The 9,459-nt window shown below is 46.1% G+C and overlaps 1 protein-coding gene across 1 annotated transcript in view; it reads left to right on the top strand.

Moving 5' to 3' along the window:
• The first annotated feature begins 6,463 nt into the window (after window positions 1–6,463).
• The window catches only part of ATP6V1C1 (ATPase H+ transporting V1 subunit C1), a 63,446-nt gene continuing 60,450 nt past the window's right edge, over window positions 6,464–9,459 (top strand). The window contains exon 1 of the mRNA XM_083186948.1: window positions 6,464–6,589. The gene's annotated coding sequence lies outside the window, so the exon portion shown is untranslated. The remainder of the gene's footprint in view (window positions 6,590–9,459) is intronic.

Raw genomic sequence — 9,459 nt, 5'->3', positions numbered from 1 at the left:
TACATCACTGGAAAATAAAAGTTTGTACTGTATGCTTGATTATATGACTGTTAATCAGTTTGGAAACAATGTATATAAAAAATATAAAAGTTATTTATTAAGCTAAACTATATATCATAATGTTTAAAATTTTCACTGGCCACAAAATACAGAATACAGAACACACAATTAATAAGAGAAATAAGGAAAAAAAAAAATATAAATTATAACAAAAAAACAATTCTATGAGATTAGTTGTAAAAGGTTAGTAGGGTTATTTATAATTGTAAAGGTTGGTAGTCCGACTCAGTTGTTAGTCGTTGCCCCTGCTGGAATAATTGTTAGGAGTGAGAGTTAAAAGGAAATTGGTAATGTCCCAAGGACTCTGCACTCCTGTTGGGGAGTGGATAGTAGATGGTTAAGTCCACTTTCTGGGTAATAGAGGAATGCCCTCTTTATATCAGAAAGTTAAAAAGGGAGAGATCTCCCTATACCCAGGGCCGGCGCCACCACTAGGCAGCTTTAGGCATTTGCCTAGGGCGCCGGCCACTGAAGGGCTGCAGTTCACCCCCCGCCCCCGAATGGAGGTGAGCAGAGGTGCAGAGACTGGAGCTGGCAGGAGCGGGCAGGGGAGTCTGTGCGGCATGGGGGTACCTGCGGCTGTCGGGGTCCCTGCAGTGACTTGGAAATAACTAGCGCTATCCGCCGGGCAGCGGTGCGGGAAGCGCTGCTGGGTTTGAAAACACTTGCCGCATGCCGATTGGCTGAGATTCAGCCAATCAGAGTATGGCCACTGTTTTCTAAATCAGAAGCGTTTCCCGCGCAGCTGCCCGGCAGACAACGCTAGTTATTTCCAAGTCACCAACTAACCTCAGTCCACTGGATCCCCAGCACTCACCCTGCCCCGTCCGACTCAGCGGGAAACAGCGCAGGCCGGAAGTCAGACAGGCGTGGCTGCAGGGGAGACCAGGCCACAGGCTCCGACCAGGCTGCAGAGGTGCCAGAGCGGGTGGGATAAGGACGGACTCACTCGACCAGATGCAGGACCCTCGCCTGGGGCGCTCCAGTGCCTTGCACCGGCCCCGCCTATACCTTCTTGTTGTAAATGCAGCAATCCACTGTTGCAGGCTCCCAGAGCTCAGGTTTCTGGTATATAGTGGAATGAGCAGCAAACTGGTGTAGCAGAATTATTGGAGAGTACTTGCAGGTATATAGGGGATCCCCGTGTATCACCAAAGTCGATGGTCGCACAGCAGAAAAGATTCTCAAATAACGCATTTCCCCGCCTCCTTAGGGACTCAGGGGCTACCTCAGATAATGAGCTCAAATGTTTTTTTTTACACTTTATGATATATACTTATAGCTTAATAAATAACTTTTATATTTTTTATATACATTGTTTCCAGCGTGTTATACTGTAGATATTTCGTCTATTGCTTTGTCTTTAACCGGAATGGGCATTTCTCTATGTAAATGCAGCTAGAACCTTCTGCGCACAGACGTGTACACACAAGAGGAGACCTGTGTATACATATTAATTAATTAAAATTCTGAAATTCATCTGTGCACTTTAGGGTATATGGTCAACACCCCCTAACCATTCTAATAGTGGCATTGTATAGGTTTGGTTTAGCACCGATATTTCTTTTTCCCATGTTCTATGTTAATCATTTATTGCTGTTTTGTAGTGGCCCTTGGATTCTGCCGCAATGAGGTCACAACAGGCTTTTGTGATGGCAGTTTCAGTGAAGTGGAAAGGATCCAAGCCAGATTGGAATGGGGAGCAGAGTGTAGGAGGGAAGAATGGCAGTTAGGTGGTTATAAACAATGAACTTACCTAATTCAGACCTCACAGCAGGGCACATTTTGGACCTTTTTCTAGACCACACGCAACGCAGCAAATTAACAGCACCAGCCGCTCACACAGCCCCCCCCTATCAAATCATTTGTGTGTTCCCAGTACAGGAACAGGGCGGGCAGCTAACATCCTTGTTGTCAGATGCCCGCCCCCAGCAGCCGCGGAATTTGGCGTCACTGCCAAATTTCCATGGGAACACTCAGCATTTTCATGAAATGCTGGGCATTCCCATGGGTGCAGCCCGTCGCTGCCACCCCATGCCCACCGCCAGTATTGGTAGGTGCAATGGGACAGCGAAATAGCAGTATGCACATGCGCAGTGGTAAAACATTGCTCCCCCGTGCAAACCAGAATTAGGCAGTTAGCAGATGGACAAAACCATACTGCACTGCAGGTGGGGCTGATGTACAGAGAGGGATTTGGGTGGGGTGTGTTCAAACTGAAAACTAAATTGCAGTGTAAAAATAAAACAGGCAGCGTTAACCCTGCACGGAAACAAAGTAACCCACCCAAATGTAACTCCCCACCTGTAGTGCCCATGGTTTCGCCCATGTGCTAACAAAAGTGCCCTGCAATCAGGTCTGCATTAGGCCCAATATGCTTAAGGAGTTTGCTACCTCCCCACTGTGGACCTCTCATGTTCTGCCACAGGAACCTACATAGAGGGCACCCAGTGTTGGACCCATGCAGAGAAAATCAGATCATCATACAGGTGAGTGGAGTGCAGGTAGGAAGTGGGGTGGTAATGCTGAGTGTAAGAAGGTTAGTTCGGATAATTGTTTTTCATTACGAGGTTGAAGATTGAGTGCTCTTACGATTAAGGAGATCATTTGGTGAGATGGAGGTACATCATTTGGGGATTAATGGGAATAAATATATTTTATACTGTGGTTGTGGTGTATGTAGTTTCTGTTGCTGTTATGTGTGTATTTGGTGGCACCTGGATTTTATTTTTGTTGTATATAGTTGGGGTATGAATATATATTCTTTGTATTGTGTTTCCTGCAGTTCTTCAGTAAAGAAGCATGCAATAACCAATGTTTCATGGTTATTCAGGTGCGTAACTAGGAGTCTGCCAGCGGTGCCACACTGTATCCACCCTGCTCGATATACTGCAGTGTACGATCCGCAATGTATCTGACCTAGATTGTATCCAGCCTGCATTGTATCCAGCCCGCATTGTATCCAGCCCGCATTGTATCCAGCTCAGGTCTGTAACTAAGAGTGTGCAAGCGGAGCCACACTGTATCCAACCTGCTCGATATACTGCATTGTACGATCCGCAATGTATCTGACCTAGATTGTATCCGGTCCGCATTGTATCTACCCCGCATTGTATCTATCCCGCATTGTATCCAGCTCAGATCCGTAACTAGGAGTGTGCCAGCGGTGCCACATTGTATCCACCCTGCTCCATATACTGCATTGTATGATCCGCACTGTATCTGACCCAGATTGTATCCAGCCCGCATTGCATCCAGCCCACATTGTAGCAAGCCTGCATTGTATCCAGCCCGCATTGTATCCAGCGCAGGTCCGTAACTAGGAGTGTGCCAGCGGAGCCACACTGTATCCAACCTGCTCGATATACTGCATTGTACGATCCGCACTGTGCCTGACCCAGATTGTATCCAGACCACATTGTATCCAGACCACATTGTATCCAGACCACACTGTATCCAGCCCACACTGTATCCAGCCCTCATTGTATCCAGCCCTCATTGTATCCAGCCCGCATTGTATCCAGCCCGCATTGTATCCAGCCCTCATTGTATCCAGCCCGCATTATATCCAGCCCGCATTGTATCCAGCCCGCATTGTATCCAGCCCGCATTGTATCCAGCCCGCATTGTATCCAGCCCGCATTGTATCCAGACCGCATTGTATCCAGACCGCACTTTGAGGCTGATTCAGGTTAGAATGCAGGGCTGCGAATTTATGTTATGCGGATGCACAAAGCCCCCCTGCGAACAAAGCCAGCTATGACAAGGCATTGCTGGCTGTTTGCAAAATGACTGACAGGTGTATTTTTATATAAAAGTGATCAATTATGTAACCTATTTTTACCATGAATTCATGTATTTATAATAAACATAATAATATTATAATATTTTTTTTAAAACTCCCCCTTTTTCATCTTACCAACTTTTTGATACACCTTTACTCCATCATATTATAGAATTACATTTTAGATACTGAAGGTCGCGGATATTTTGATCACCCCTGTTTGCATATTCCATTTTTAGTTGACTTACCATCACCTATTATTTAAAAGTTAGCTGACGCCCAAATATACTGGGAGTATTTTATGGACCAAACACTTGGGATTATGGGAGGAGCTCCGCCAGTGGCACCACACTCCCCCCTATCTTCTCAATATATATATATATATACATGAGCTTAGGGACCAGAACACGGGCTCTCTATACGGCATACGACCCGGCTGTCAGATGCAAAGTAGCCTGGATCAGGTGCGGGAGTGCTGTGGCGCACCGTCGTCCCTCCCAGCTGGCGCTTAAATTGTGGAGTGGAGCAGGGAACCGTCGGGATTACCAGAATATCAGCGCAGCGGCAGCATGAGTGGTGGTCGCATATATGCACTGTGCTCGCTCCTCCTCCTGTGTACCTGCTGCAGCTAGCAGTGTACATACAGATCGCGGCTGCGGGCGGGCGAGTGGCAGAACAAAATTTGAAATGGCTAGCCTGCCCCCTGACTTAGCCTGCTACTGTTTTCAACAGAGATGGTTAATAAAACAGCCATTGGCATCTTGCAGCCGCCCTCCTTTTGCTGGTGCCCATCATAGGCGTGCGCACATAGAGTGTTAGGGGTGCACAGGCACCCCCTAATGCTGTGCCCACCCTTATAAACACCTCCCTGCCGCTAGCAACCAGCAATACCTTTGACCAAAGATTTTAGCTTTTTAGAGGGGTATTCCATTCAAAGAAGCGCCCATCATTCAATTATGTGTGTTTTGCATTGTTAACTGTACTAGACCAGTGGTTCCCAACCTCGGTCCTCAAGTACCCACAACAGTGCACGTTTTTCAGGTAACCCAGCAGGTGCACTCATTATTCAGACACATTTTAAAAGATCCACAGGTGGAGCTAATTATATCACCTGTGATTCTGTGTGGAGACCTGGAAAACATGCACTGTTGGGGGTACTTGAGGAGGACCAGGGTTGGGAACCACTGTACTAGACCATTGTCATATTACTACATACCTGTGTCATCCATGTATGTTTTTGACTTTATTTGCATGAACTGTTATCAAGAGTAATAAGAAGATTAAAAACTGACTGAACTAGGCAGGAGATTATGTTGTGGCTGAGAGACTTTTATATTGTAGTGAGGGCCAATAGATGATGGTAGACACGCCTGATTGGTGGTGTTAGACACACCCAATGGATGTTGTTAGACATGCACAATAGGTGGTGCACCCCCTAATAAAATGTGCTGCGCACGCCTATGGCGCCCATAGGCGATTACCTTAAGCTGCCTAGTGGTGGCGTCATACATGCCTTTAGCGCAATGCCATGTATTTAGGGCCCTGTTGTGTGAGATATACAGGGATGTGTACACGTCTGTGTGTCGTTTCCTCACATATATTTATTAACCATCTTTTTTTGTCCCTGAATGATTACCTGGATCCGCTGCACGTGGCCAGTGTAAAGCACATAGAGAATGACACACTAGGCTACTTCATGCCTGTGTCTTACCTGAGCTCTTCCCTGCATTCTATAAACTCCCGGTGGTCACAGTGGCTGCAAGTGGTTCCATGCAATGTTATATTATGGCAGGAGATCCCATATACCCCCATACACCCCCATATACTGCCATACACCTCTATAAACCACTATAAACCCCCATATTACCCGCATATACCCTCATATTTCGAGCCATACACCCCCAGATATATACCCCTGCCACATTGTCACGTCTTCCCCATACCTGGAGGTGTATCTGGCTGTGAGACTGTGGCCAGTTATACACATTATTCTCCTCTTGCTGATAGACCAGTGATGCTGTGCATACACCAATGTGCACCATTGGCTGCTGGGGATCCTGTCCTGTCCAACAGATTTGTATTGGATCATTGGATAGGATTGTCTCCTCATTGGACAAATACAGGGCCTAATTCAGACCTGATCGCGGGGCAAATTTGTTGTAAAAAATGGGCAAAACAATGTGCACTGCAGGTGAGGCAGATGTAATATGTGCAGGGAGAGTAATGGTGTGTACAGACGGTAGATGTGCCTTAAGATCCTATCCACGATCCGATCAGATAGGATCGTGGATAGGATCTTAAGGCACATCCGATTTGCATCCTATATTGACTATATAGTGCAGATCTGCACTATATAGACAAGGCAGCCAAGACTTTCTGGCTTCCGATACGTGAACGCGCATCGGGATCGGATCGGGATCGCAAGGGTTAAAACCCTTGCGATCTGCATCCGATTCCGATCCGATGTTGACTATATCGTCAACATCGTAAAGTAAATCGGACAGTGTGTACACAGCATTAGATTTGTGCCTCTCTTCCCAGCTCAGGACATAGTACCGAGCAGCATGTGCTGAGCTGGGGAGAGAGGCAGTTGCAGTGACAGTTGGGTCTCTCTCTCCCCCTGCAGCAGAGGGGAGGCAGGACTCAGGCCCCTCCAACAGACCCGGGACCCGGTAAAAAGTACCCGCTACCCCCTCCCTCTCAGCGCCTCTGCTGACACTGAGAAACACTGCTGTACAGCAAAAGGTAAGTGTGATATGTTACTGAGGAACACTGTAGCAGTGGCCGGGGAGATGGGACCACGTCCATCTATTATACAGGGCACAGAATTCTGGGGTGACATGTTATACCCACAGTACTGTACAGTAGGGGATATTACACCTGGTTACACATGATCTCATTACACGTTGTGCGGCTGATTCAGAGTCGGAGCCTTTGCGTCACATTATGCAGCCATAGGTTGTGTCATGCACATCACACACGCACGCACGGACTGTTTTTGTACAGGGTTTTATTGTACATTGGTTATCTATAGATAGATAGATAGATAGATAGATAGATAGATAGATATAGATCTATCTATAACTATGTACAATATTTACAATATTTACAAATTTACATATATACAAATATATACAAATATACACAAATATATACAAATAAATATCTATCTATAATTATGTACAATATTTACAATATTTACAAATTTACATATATACAAATATACACAAATATATACAAATATATACAAATATATACAAATATACACAAATATATACAAATATATACAAATATACACAAAGGTATACACTGTCCATGTCACCACCGACCTGCAGCAGTGCGGATATATATATAAAGTCTGATTAGCCAGGATAGCATAAGCATCAACATTATGTTGTTAAAGGGGTCAAATCCCTCCACTTCTGTGTGCCCGGTGCCAGGCGCCACTTTGACGCTCCCTTGGCCAACACTTTCTCCTCCGATGTCAACACATTCCACATCGGGCGCCTCCAGCTCCTCTTCCTCATAAATGGAGGACAGTCTAGGTGTAAACCTGGGGAGCTTGCGCTTTCTGCTCTTCCTGGTGGTAAACCTACGGAGCTTGAGCAATCTGCTCCTTCTGCGGCTAAATGCCGGTCCGGTGGAAATTATCTTCCATCTCTGATCTTCAAATGGGAAATCGCCGTCTCTGACACAGATATCAGCATTCTGGGATCTCACAGGTGCAGCGCACTGCACATCATCACCGTCATCACAGCACTTGCTAAGACAACAGCCCATCTTCACGGATAACGTCTTCCTTCATCCAGTTTCCGTCAAGGTATGAGCCCAGAGCCAAACAGCTCAGCCTATGTGTGACATCACCGCTCTGTGACATCATCACTCTGTGAAGCCTCAGAGCTACTCACATTTGCACAGATGGCAACATACTTTCAATGGTCCAGCATTTAGTTTGGGTTTGCGCGTGGATATGGATCTGCTAAAGTTTAGCAAATTAATTTGCAGACTTGCACCTTGCGGGTTCTATTCACAGTGATCTGCAGCTTCTCAGATCCATGCCGAATTAGGCCCTTTGTCCCACACAGCAATGACTCACACATAGGCTTACCAAGCAAACTAGAATTAGGCCCATAATGCCCACATATTATTGCCCTGCACATTGGGGTATTTAGACCTGATCATTGTTGTGCAAATGTATCCAGAATACAGTATGCCTGCCTGTCACCAATCAGCAAACTGGCCGCTACAGTATTTGACTGACAGGAATCTGGTGTCTGGGGGTGTCACCCAACCATTATATGGGCATGTCAGGGAAAAAGGGGTATGTGATGTCAGGTCTGGCCTCAATCAGGGGGTGATGCTAAATAGCGAGTTCGGCCCGACCTGATGGTTGTGGGACCCGCACATGTGCATGGTCTTTATATGCATGTGCGGGTCCCCTCAGTGATGTGCGTAGTTGCCGAGCCGTTTGCAGGGATCGGGACAGGCTTGGGGCGCTCGGCGGTGGGGACGGGGCTGCCCATGAGAATGCCTAGTGTTTTATGGGCATCCCCATGAAACCGCTAGGCGTTCCCATGGGAGTGTGGGCGTGACAGTGTGGGCCAGGGGCAGGTGGCTGACGTCACAGGACAGCGCTCGCAAATAAAATTCAGCAACCATCAAATGTTTTCTCCGTCAGCGGCAGCACGCGAGGGGATGTGCTTTTTTTGTAACACATCCCCACGCAACCATGCAAGGGGGCAGGGGGAGGGTAATTGGTGGGGCGGGCTCTCTGGCGCTCAGTAAGCTGCGATCTTCGCAGCTTACTGAGTCAATCAGAATCACCCCAATAATACGTTTACTAGCGATGCCGCCACATTAGGAAGTTTAAGGGACAGAGCGGAGCTACTGCTCATGCCCAGTAGTAGCAGCTTCTTCTACCAAGTTTGGGGTGTGTGTGTGTGCGCGTGTGTGGATATGAATCCTCAGTCAGTGCACTGGACCCAAGAGCAGCTACCAGGAAGAAGATACAGGTGCTTGACCATGAGGTGGAAGAATGTGTGCTTAGAAAGTGCAGTTATTATGATGGTAAATTAAGAGACCGCAAATTCAAATTAAAACTAATATTCTATTTTTTTATTACTAATATTGACCATAGAATTCATTAATAAACATTTTCAAATCATACATTTATATCAAACGTGATAGATTTGCAATTTATAAATAGCTAACGATCCACATCAGCCCAATTACGCAGTAAAAAATATTCTGATGACAAATTCTAATTCAAGCCCTTCAGTTACAGTCCTGTCAAATTTAAAGAGACAGTTGTATGCTACACGGTATCTGTTCTGTACGAGCAGAAAATTGAGATTTGTGGGCAGATGTTAAGCTTTTGCCTGGTTTAATATGAACGGAGCCAAAGTTCTCAATATGATTTGTCCAGAATGTTAATAAATGAATTTGGAGATAATAAACAGTCTCCAGATCGCCTCCACCTGAAGGAGCTGTGTAGCTTTGGGAATAAGTGCACTTACTTCCAAAGCTATACAGCTCCGTCAGGTGGAGGCGCCCCCAGGCCTGAAAGTAATTTTATACATATCTTATATAATTTTGTGCATGAAACAAAGTTTGTG

The sequence above is a fragment of the Crinia signifera genome, chromosome 5 (genome assembly GCF_055691185.1).
Source record: "Crinia signifera chromosome 5, ASM5569118v1, whole genome shotgun sequence".
NCBI lineage: Eukaryota > Metazoa > Chordata > Amphibia > Anura > Myobatrachidae > Crinia > Crinia signifera.
The sequence above is the reverse complement of the archived record's forward strand: the minus strand, read 5'-3'. Positions and strand labels throughout refer to the sequence as shown.